Source organism: Populus alba, chromosome 6 (assembly GCF_005239225.2).
Source record: "Populus alba chromosome 6, ASM523922v2, whole genome shotgun sequence".
Classification (NCBI taxonomy): Eukaryota; Viridiplantae; Streptophyta; class Magnoliopsida; order Malpighiales; family Salicaceae; genus Populus; species Populus alba.
In genome coordinates, this window is record NC_133289.1 from 1178994 (window position 1) to 1190794 (window position 11801).

An 11801-nucleotide genomic window follows, 5' to 3' on the forward strand; every position below is an offset into this window, starting at 1 on the left:
TCTAGAATGATGAATCTTGAAATCTTGATCTTGCATTTTGAAAACAAAAAATTATTTTGATGTGAATCTAAAATGATTTGCTTTTGAAATCTTGCAACTCCTTGGTTATTTCCTTTATTGGAAAAAGAGGTTATTTTCTCTTGTGTTTGGCAATGAGATCTTTAGTCATGAGATGACCTTTTGTTTCAAGGTGAAGGGCTCGAGAAAAAGCTCGAGGTTTTATATGAGAAAAATTTGTCTCTTTTTGAATCATTCATTTTTATCAGCATGAATAATAATGAGTAGTTTATTCTTGATGTCATAAATCTTATAAAAAAGTATTCTTTGCATTTTGAGAGCATTGTTTATTGTTCTAGGTTGCTCACTTGCTTGATTAGAAAGGACTTCTACAGGGACGTAACGTAGGCTATGGTTTCTGGCTATGAAAGAAAAGGATTCATAAGGCTCAAAGAGTGTTTCAGGGTTTCAAAGACTAGGATCACTATCAATAGTTTGACTCTTGACGTCATTCCTATTTTCTTTTGCCGCACTTCTTTGATTTGCTGCTTTTTTTTTTATTATTATTGCTTTGCTAGGACATACTCACTTTATCTTGGATATCACTTTTTCTAGTGATTTGGGCATGCCCCCTAGCATTTGAGTTTCTTGAGCTCTTATGCCTTTTTGGCTTTCTCACGGCTTTTTCTCTTTTCTTATTGAAAATTTTCTCTTGCCCCCTAGTGTGGGGTATGATCCTAGTCGGGATTTTTCCATGAAAGAAAAATTATTCAGGCTCAAAAAGGGATCGCAAAGGATATACTTATTTCAGAAAGTGAAAGGAATAACAAAGATGGCCTTTCCTCATTTCAAGCGCAAGCAGTTAAGATCAATAAACTTTGGCCTCATCCAGTGTGATGGTTTGGTCTTTGCAAAGATGCATTTCATGAGTCATGAGTAACAAGTTCACTACATACCATTATTCATACATTTAAAAACACACGATTCAAAAGTTATAGGGTAAGGGTGTTTATTCATTTTTTTTCTTTTTTTTTTGTTTATAATTTAGTCACCTCAATGATGGAGTTGCTTGATTCAATTGTCATTCTATAAGTAGAATGTTAAAAATATCATTTTTGAATAAACATCAATTTATTTTTGAAATCAAAATGCTAGATCAATATTTCAAAAACTCCAATAGGGAAATGTTTTTTTGGTAAAAGAGATCAATTATGTCTATGAGATCATGCGAAGTTGTAAGGGTTTTTTTTTTTTTTTTTTGCAAGCACCCCTTATGAAAAATATGCAAAGAGAAATAATTGGCCCAATCTTATTTATTGATTTGATAAACACTTATACATCATGGATAATATTTCTTTACAGAATCAGAGTTCACAAGCCTAACTACATCCTCCCCATCCATTCTTATTAGTATCAATGCCCCTCCTGAAAATGCCTTCTTCACTATGTAGGGTCCTTCATAATTGGGCGCCCATTTACTGCGATCTTCTCCTGGTAGTGACAGAACTTTCCTCAATACTAAATCTCCTTCTTTGAATTCTCTTGGCTGAACTTTTCGGTCATACGCCTTAGCCATCCTTCTTTGATACAACTGGTGGTGACAAATTGCTGCTAACCTTCTCTCGCTGATCATATTTAGCTGTTCGTATCGTAGCTTGACCCAATCAGATTCCTCGAGTCTAGATTCCATGAGGACCCTTAAAGAGGGAATTCTACTTCCAATGGTACCACTGCCTCCATTCCATATACTAAAGAGTATGGTGTAGCCCCGGTTGATGTCCTCACTGCTATTCGATACGCATGGAGAGCATAAGGAAGCCATTCATGCCAATCCTTGTAAGTAATCACCATTTTTTGAACAATCTTCTTTATATTTTTATTAGCAGCTTCTACAGCGCCGTTCATCTTGGGTCTGTAAGGGGACGAGTTGGAATGCTTGATCTTTCATTTTGTGCATAGCTCCATTATCATCTTTCCATTAAAGTTTTGAGCATTGTCAGTCACTACTCTCTCGGGCACACCATATCTGCAGATTAGATCTTTCTCGATGAACCGCTTAACCACTTTCTAAGTCACATGGGCATATGAGCAAGCTTCTACCCATTTGGTGAAGTAATCAATCACTACAAGGATAAAATGATGTCCGTTACTGGCTTTTGGATTAATAGGCCCAATCACATCTATTCCCCACATTGCAAAGGGCCAAGGAGACACCATGTTAAATAAGGGTGCAGGAGGCGCATTGACTTTGTCGCTATACACTTGACATTTGTGGCACCTTCGGATAAAATTTATGCAATCCTTCTCCATGGCCAGCCAAAAATAACCTGCTCTTTGCATCATCCTAGCCATCCTGTGTCCGTTTGCGTGGGTAGCACAAATTCCTCCGTGCACTTCTTGTAAGGCCTTGTTGGCTTCCAGATCACTCAAACACCTTAGTAAAGTCCCATCAAATGACCTTTTATACAAAATCTCCCCATCTATGTAGTATTCCATGGCCATTCTTCTCAAGGTCCTTTTATCTATCTTCGAGGCTCCCGTCGGATACTCTTGATGCTGGATGAATCTTTTTATATCCGTGTACCAAGGGTCTTTGTCTGTTTCTTCTTCTATTAAACAACAATGTGAGGGAGAATTTCTGATCTCGATGCTTACAGGCTGAATTTTGGCACCACAATCAATTATAGCCATAGAAGCTAAGGTAGCTAACGCATCGGCAAACTGATTTTTGTCTCTCCCCAAATGAGTAAATTCTATTTCATCAAAGCTTTCAGCCAATTTGGAGAGGTATTCCTGGTATGGTCTCAATTTTTCATCCCTTGTCTGCCATTCACCTTTTACCTGACAGATTATTAGCATTGAGTCTCCATATACTTCTAATTTCCCTACATTCATCTCTAATGCAGCTTCCAATCCGTGGATGCAAGCTTCATACTCAGCTGTGTTGTTTGTACAACTAAAGTGCAACTTTACTGAGATAGGATATTGCTTTCTTTCTGGGGAAATTATCACAGCACCTGCCCCGTTGCCCGATACATTTATTGCGCCGTCAAAATACATAGCCCACCAACCACTCTTCTCCTCCTTTTCCGTTACTAGCACATCTTCATCAGGAAAGTCAAAGTTCAATGGCTCGTAATCCTCAATAGCATTATCGGCTAAATGATCCGCAATTGCGCTTCCTTTTACTGATTTTCTTGTCATGTAGATGATGTCATACTCAGCCAGCAGTACTTGCCATCTGGCTATTCTACTCGACATGTATGGCTTTTCAAAGATATACTTTAGTGGGTCCATTTTTGAGATCAACCAGGTAGTGTAGTATAACATATATTGTCGCAACCTCTTCGCACTCCACACCAGACTACAACATAACTTCTCTACCATACTGTAACGGGATTCACACTCGGTGAACTTCTTACTCAAATAGTAGATGGCTTGCTCCTTTCTTCCTGACTCATTCTGTTGCCCCAACACACAACCCATAGTTGATTCGGTCACAGTTAAATAAAGGATGAGTGGCCTTCCGTGTACAGGCGGAACCAACAATGGTGGTTTCTGTAAGTACTGCTTGATTTTATCAAAAGCTTTTTGGCAATCTTCATCCCATGTTCCAGGATTCTTCTTCCAGAGTAATCGAAAAATCGGTTCACATGTCACTATAAGTTGTGAGATAAAATGAGCAATATAGTTCAAGCGCCCCAAAAAGCCTCGAACTTCCTTTTCGGTCTTTGGAGCGGGCATGTCTTGAATGGCTTTTACTTTGCCGGGGTCCACTTCTATGCCTTTATTACTCACCACAAATCCTAATAATTTGCCTGATTTCACCCCGAATGTACAATTTGCAGGATTCAATTTCAACTGATATTTTCTCAACCTCTCGAACAATTTCCTCAGAGCTGGGATATGGCTTTCTTCATCTTTGGACTTTGCGATCATGTCATCCACATAGACCTTAATTTCCTTGTGCATCATATCATGAAAAAGTGCTACCATTGCCCTTTGGTATATTGCTCCAGCATTCTTCAATCCGAATGGCATTACTTTGTAACAATAAGTCCCCCATGGGGTGATAAATGTCGTCTTTCTCTTATCTGCTTCAGCCATTTTAATCTGATTATAGCCAGAGAAACCATCCATGAAAGAGTAAGTGGAACTCTTAGCAGCATTGTCCACCAACACGTCTATATGCGGTAACAGAAAGTCATCTTTCGGGTTTGCCCTATTCAAATCTTGGAAATCCACACACACCCTGATTTTGTTGTCCTTCTTGAGAACCGCAACAATGTTAGACACCCATTCAGAATATTCTACTACCTCCAAGAAACCTGCATCCCACTATCTGGTTATCTCTTCTTTTACCTTGAGCAATACATCAGGTCTTGTCCTTTTTGTAACCCATTTTTTGGGTCCCCATAAAAAATAAAATAAATAGGCAAAAGAGGTTAGAAAAATAACAGGAGGCAGAAGCGCTCAGAAAATGATCGAAAATTGGTCAAGGAGGTTAAAAAAACACAAGGATTGGATTTTTTACAGTATATTCTTGAAGGATGAGAGCCTTGTTGAGAAGGAAAATTTAATTTTTGAGGAGAAAAGCCCAAATTTGGATGTTTATGGACTTAATTGGATTTTTAATTGATTTTATAGGGGATTTGATTGCAAGAAAAATTGATTTTTAAGTCAATTTGGGCTTTAATTGAAAGAAATTTAAGTTCTGGGGCCAAAATATATTTTTTAGGAATTTATTAGGTCAAATCGGGGGCTTAATTGCGTAAATATTGAAGTTTAATGGCCAATTAGGGACTTAATTGTGAAAATCCGAAACCAGGGACCAATTTGGAGAAGGCGCAAAGATAGAGGGGGCTGTTTGGAATTGATTCAGGGGCTTAATTGAAGAAATTGGAAGTTTATTGATCAATTAGGGGCTTAATTGTGAAAATCAGAGGCCAAGGACCAAAGTGAAAAACGCGGCCAACTATAGGGGTAGGGACCGAATTTGGCAGGGACGCAATTGAATTTTATTCTTAAAATCAGGACTCGATTGAAGGACTTAATAGAACAAATGATAAATTAAGGACCGATTCAAATAAATGTTCTGGCGCCTTTTTTAAATGAAACGGCGTGTTTCTCCAAAACGACGTCGTTTCATACATAAAAAAAAAGAGAAGACCGAACGGTGCCGTTTTGAACGGCACTGTTCACCTTTCTTCTTCCCCCGAACATACAGCGGGGAAGAAAGAAAAGTTTGCATTGTTTATTTTTTTTTCGCAGGTCCCTCGACCAACCAAGACCCCGATAGAAGACAATGGCCGACCACCCGCCGCGCTGCCGAAACCGAGGGAGGCCTGCCTGGACAGCCGCTCCCCGACCCGCTCCTTAGCTCCACGATGAAGCCACGCCCATTGGCTCTATAAATAGAGAGCAGAATAAAAGAACCGGGGGAGGAAAAAAAAGGAAAAAAAAAGAGAACCCGAAGAAAACTAAGAAAACCAAAGAGAGAGAGGAATAGAGAGAAACACCCAACCGAGGAGAGAGAGCCACCAAAAACCTGAAAAACCAAGAGAAGAGGGAAAGTTTGAAGCTAGGAGGGAATTTAGAAAACAAAGACCAAGCAAACGAACCAAGAGGACTTCGCTGGATTGTTTGGGAAATCGCCGTGAGGAGTCGCCGTACGTGAGCTAGGACGCTGCCACCGCCTCCACCGCAGCACCGCCAGGTACGCTGCCTTCCCCCCTGCACATTTCTTTTCCCCGAAGCTTGCATACATTTGCCTCCTGCATGCAGAATCGTTCTGCATGCAGGAGGTTGGGGGGGGGAATAATTCCCCCCCGTTGTTTTTTTTTTTCTCTCAGGGCCAGATGGTTTCTGGCCCAGAACTATTTTGGGACGGGCCAGAGTGTTTCTGGCCCAATCCGGCGGTCTGGGCCGGGTCCGGCCCAGACCGAGTGAGATTAGTTGTGGGCCGAGATCGGCCCAATCCCTTTTGGGCCGAGTTCGGCCCAACGACTTTTGGGGCTGGTTCCGGCCCATTTAGTTGGGCCGGCCCAGCCCAACCCACTTAATATTAATATATTTATAAATTATATTATATCATTATATTATGCATGTATATATATATATATATATATATTTTTTTTTTTAAAAAAGAAAAAATAAAAAAAATCTGAAAAGTTCAAAAAATATTGTTGTTTTCTTTCATATAAATATATATTTGTTTTATACATTGGTTTGTATTTTTTATACTGTGGAGATACAAATTCAGTGTTTAAAATACCTGGTTTTCGTCAAGACATCCAAGATTTTCAAAGATAAAAAATGTTTTCTTTGCTTTCAAAAAAAATTTCTAAAATTCCTTAAAAATATTGTTGATTTTCCTCACATTTTTTAAAATGACTTAATATTGGTTTGTAATTTTTATGCTGTGGAGATACGAATTCAGTATTAAAATACTCGATTTCGTAAAAAAAATGTTTACAAAAAAAAATAATGTTTTCTTGCGTGTTGCATGTTTTGAATGTTCTTCTTACAAAAAAAAAATATTAGAATGTTCTTCTTACAAAAAAAAAAATATTAGAAGCTTTGAAAGTGTGTTTTCGCATAGATTTCTTAAACACAAACTATTTTCTTGGCATTTCTGGATTTTACAACATGTTTGTAAAACTCCAAAGGGTATTGGCCAATATTCCAAAAACTATAAAAATCTTATTTTGGGGGAAGTTCATTTATTATTCACCGCTAATGTTTGGATAAAGAAATCCTTAAAGGACGAATATCCAAAATATTATTGGGAGTAATAAATCCGAACACGTTTTTGAAAGAAGCCTTGATTATAATCGAGGACATTTCAAAATTTCAATTTTTATTATTCCACGGTTTACGAGCCACGAAAGTATGAAATACTAAGGTAGTTTTTTTTTTTTTAGCATTGTGATTTCCTTAGATTTCTAAATTTTTTATCCCTCCTCCTTGCGATTTACGAGTCGCAAACTCTTGAAATACTAAGGGAAAAATGAGCTTTCAAAGCACATGGAATCTCCTTGGATTTCTATCCAAATAAATTTTATTTGAATCAAACTTAGAAAAATTGATGGGATTAGAAAACACCAACACCATAGCAATTATAGAGCAAACCAAACACCAAGCAGCTTACCTTAGGTAGGGCGTATTAGGGGTGCTAATACCTTCCCTTTACGCAACCAGTCCCTTGCCTTAGAATCTCTGAAAAACCAGTTAGGGTTCCTAGTGACCAAAATACTAGGTGGCGACTCCAAAGAACAAAATCAAGCAAAAACAAACGATAAAAAATCACCAGCAAATGCCGCGCGGATTTTGACGTGCGACAGAATGACGACTCCACTGGGGACCCTTGGACTAAGCTTGTTTTTTTTTGTTTGTTTATGCTATGTGTTATTGGTTTTTGTTTTCTTATGATGCTTTGTTTAAAAAACTTTAGCATACATCTTTACATTCTATCATACATGGCATAGGCATGCATCACTTTATTATTATTATTATGTTTCTGAGGGCACACACATGTTAACTTTAAGATTAAGTGGGGGACTAGCAGCTTGCCTTATGACTTGAGTCAAGGTTTAAGTTTGTGTAAACCCCAACTCTTTGCTGAGTGTCTAGACTGATTGTGATTGGTACACGTGCCATCCCACTATCTGCTGGACCTCCATATCGCCTTTACGAGGGTGATCACTGGAACAACAAGAGACCCTCTTTTAGAGACCCAGTAGTAAACCTACCCTATGTCTCACGTAAAGGAGCTATAACCTATCCTTAGGGTGTATGTTCCAATATATCTTTTGCATCAAAACAAGTCTAAAACCCCAATGCATTTTGAATTGCATGACTATGAACGAAATGACCATCATCACTAAATCTTCCATCGTAGAGTATGGAAAAAATTCTGAACTGTCATAATTGACTGAAGGAGACTGCCTTAGAAGCGATGCTAAGAAGATGTCACCAATCAAGAACCTGAATTGCATATTGAATGAGGTGAACAAATTAACGACTCATTTTCAGAATGTGGATAAAGATGCATTTTTTTGGAAATACGGACGTTTGATGGAAATCGCAACGGTAGAATTTTTAAGCACAAACCTCCCAGCTGTGCGAGCTTTAGTTCATTTTTGGGATCCAGACTACCGATGTTTTTCCTTTGGAAGCATAGACTTGTGTCCCACGGTTGAGGAATATGGATTGTTGACCAAGTTTCCCAACGACTTGTATCGGATTTATTCCCCTTTGAGATCCGACAAGATCGTCCCTGAACTGTCAAAACTGCTCAGAATCTCCAACTTGGAAAAGTTTCTAGAAAAGAATGGTACCGGTTTGAAATGGAGGATGCTATAATTGGAAAAGAAGTCAGGATTAGAAAAAGAGAGATTGATTGCCTTGGGTATATTTGGCCTTGTGTTGTTCCCAAGTCAGATTGGTTTAGTGAGTTTGGAGGCCGCTGCTGCTTATATGGAGTATGAGAATACACAAATCAATCCAGTGGCTGCTATTTTAGCCGAAACAATTTTGACACTTACCATTTGTAGGAGGGCCGGAAAAGGAGCAATGAGATGTTTGCACGCAATTGTTGTATATTTGGATGGTTAGCCATATCGAAACAAAAAACTTGTCTTCCAATAATTTTTGGTGGTTCACCCCAAAAACCCCTAAAGTTAGTAGAAGAAGAAGAATGGGGAGATCTAGACAACCAGGGTTGGGTTGACAAATTAGAGAAGGTTTAAACCTAATAGCGGTTTCAAGTGAAGAGAGCCCCATGGGGTAACGACAGTGAAGGTCCTAATGAGTTGTGGACAAAGGCGTTGGGTACCATTAGTGGGGATTACAGGTTATGTGAGTTATGCTTTTGCCTTAGTGGTAAGACAACTTGGGGGCATACAGTTCGTTCCTAGGACTATGGGAATTGCTCAATTCTCTGGTTTGTTCAAAGATCCCATGGCAGAAGAGGTTTTAGAGATCATCAAACAAGATTGGAAGCATCTAGTGTTGGTTGAGATAGAAGGTTTAAAAGATCCAAGTACGAGCGAAGGATATGCAAAATGGAGAGACTCAACTGCTTCAACCATACCTTACGTAGAAGCCAAATCTCCTCAAACTGTAGAAGAGCCTATTAAGAGAAAAAAGGTTAACAATGAAGATGACTCAGCTGCTTCAGCCATGCCTTGTGTAGAAGCCAAATCTCCTCAAGCTGTAGAGGAGCCTATTAAGAGAAAAAGGGTTAACAGTGAAGATGAATTGAGAAGGCAAGTGGAAAAACTTCGAATAGAGTTGAGCAAGAGCAGAAAAGACAAGGCAATGTTGGAAGAAATGATGCTAGAAGAGGATAAAAGGAGAACATTTCTAGATGAGCAAATACAGTCTAAAGATGCGAAAATAACAAAGCTTGAGTTAAAACTAGGTGAGGAGAAGAGTGCTAGGAAAGAAAGTGAGAAGGAGCTAGTTGGAATGAGTTTGGATTGGATGCAAAGTTGCACTGAACTTGAAACAATGGAGATGGACTTTAACGATTGCCAAGGAAGTGCAGAATATTACCAAGAAAAATTTTCGCAAGTGCAGTTCGAACTGATGGACAGGATTGGGAAGTATGAGGATTTGAATAAGAAATATATGGAGTGGGAAAGCAAAAGGAGAGGTTTCGAGGATGTTAAAGCAGAGTTAGCGGTCAAGAAGAATGAGATAAAAGTTATGAGGATAAAGCTTGACAAAGAACGCGAAAAGGCGAAGTATTTAGACTAGAAGCTAGTAACAATGGAAAAACACAAGGATCAAATCGACGCCAACAACACTACTTTGAACAGAACCAACATGTTGCTCATAGAAAAAAAATGACCAAAACAGATGAGCAAATGGACGAAGCTGCTTGCCAGCGTGCTCGAATTATTAGAATCAATGCACGGAATGTGGGAGTAGACATCATTCGCTATCGTCGAAGCCTAGCTGAAACTGATGCTTTTCTAGGGAAGATTGAGAACCGTGGCTTTTTGCTTCTTACCTTTGGCTAAAGAGTTTATGGAGGAAAAGGGATTAGCATGTTGTATTTCTTTTATTTCTAAAATGTAATAAATTTATCAAACATTAATGAAAAGGGCGTTGACCCATCTTCTTATGCAAAATCTGTCTCTTGGTGAACATGATTCAAGCAAACGACTCGAAAGGCAGAACTCCTATCAAAGCAATGTGACAAGAGAATGCTTATAATGTGATGGCTATTATTCGTTCACAAAAAAAGGCTGTATCCATACCCAATGAAACATGCATTTTTCAATCATGCATTTATCATAATCATGCATTTGTCTCATACATCTATGCACGCATCTGCAGATCGTGAAACATAGGTCCCACACCCAAAGTCCATCAAACTCGTTCAAGATCAAGAATGGAGAATGAAGAGAGAGCCATCCTAGAATCCCGCTACCAAAGTGAAATTAGAATCTAAGGAATGAAGTTTTCTCGAATGACCATCATGCTTGAGCAAACTTTTAAAGAGTCAAGAACGGGGGGGGAGGGGAACGTCTACGCAACCACCTATAGAGCACCGCCAGCTTTTTTTCCAAATACCTCACGGGGGTATAATCTGCCAGAACTAATGGAGGCAGATTAGTGAACGGGCAGCACTTTGCACTGCATTCCATTCAGCCCCCTCAAAGCTCACATCACTGTAGATTATGACAGGCAAGATGGGCCTTCGATAATAGGTCCACTGGTTTTATTGAACGATGACAAGCACTACATCATGACTTTGGAAGATAAGGTTAGAGCAAGTCGAGGAAATGATTGGTTTGACCCCATGCAGCGTCTGAAGTATGCTTGGTACCAAACATAAACACGGTACAAAAGAGATTATTAGGATACCGGAGTTTTAGGTACACTGGGTTTGGAATGCCCAAACACTCACTTTGATCTTATTGCAATAAGATGGCTGAGGTGATTCATAACGATAAGTGCTGAATCTACCTTTTTCCAAGCAGTCTATCAGGGTCTGCGCTAAAGCTGTACATTGAGGCTTGGATAATCCAAGATTAGAAATGGAAGGAAATTTAGTGAAGGCTTCCTTAGCAATACAAGTTCAATTTGGAAATTGCTCCAGATCGAAAACAAGCCTTATGTCAATGGAAAAGAGAAGCCAAGAGTCAGTAAGGGCTTATGCGCAAGATGGAGGGAATGAGGCCACGCAGTGTCAACCCCGCCTTGATAGAAACGGAGCACTGGTGACTTTGTTCGCAATTACATTCAAGGCACCCTACTATGAGCATTTAATGGGTAGGCTCATATTCAACATTTCTATGATGCTAGTACGTGTGGCAGAAAGAATTAGAGAGGGAATGTAAAGCTGGGCGCATAGCGGAGCCTCTAGAGAAGAAAGGTTTATTGGAAGGAAAAGAGAAGGTGCGTTCAACAATTTGGGAAAGGCGGGTACAAAGGGCAAAAAAAGTAAATCGGCCAAAACCCGACATAATGCCCACCCATCAATTTCGCCAACATAAAATTACCAACTTTTAACCTTAATCATCAAACAAACAACGCAAAACAACCAACCAAAAGGCCATTCAAAGAATACACTTCAGAACCCTACGGCTCCACTACCGCATTGCCTTTAAAAGACTTGTAATGGATAATTGTTGAGCATTCGGACAGATAGCTCCAATCCTTCTACGCCAATCCATCCACCCTTTCCACATCTGGTACAAGCCGAACTAACTTGGCGAATACCATGCTGGCAATCCGGGGCATGGAATGGAAAAACCTGCTAGCTTTAAGGAGATTTATTAGAGCTTATC

General features: G+C 39.3%; 1 pseudogene; it reads right to left on the bottom strand.

Moving 5' to 3' along the window:
* Positions 1-1336: 1336 nt before the first annotated feature.
* The window catches only part of LOC118053116 (uncharacterized), a 62003-nt pseudogene continuing 51538 nt past the window's right edge, over positions 1337-11801 (bottom strand).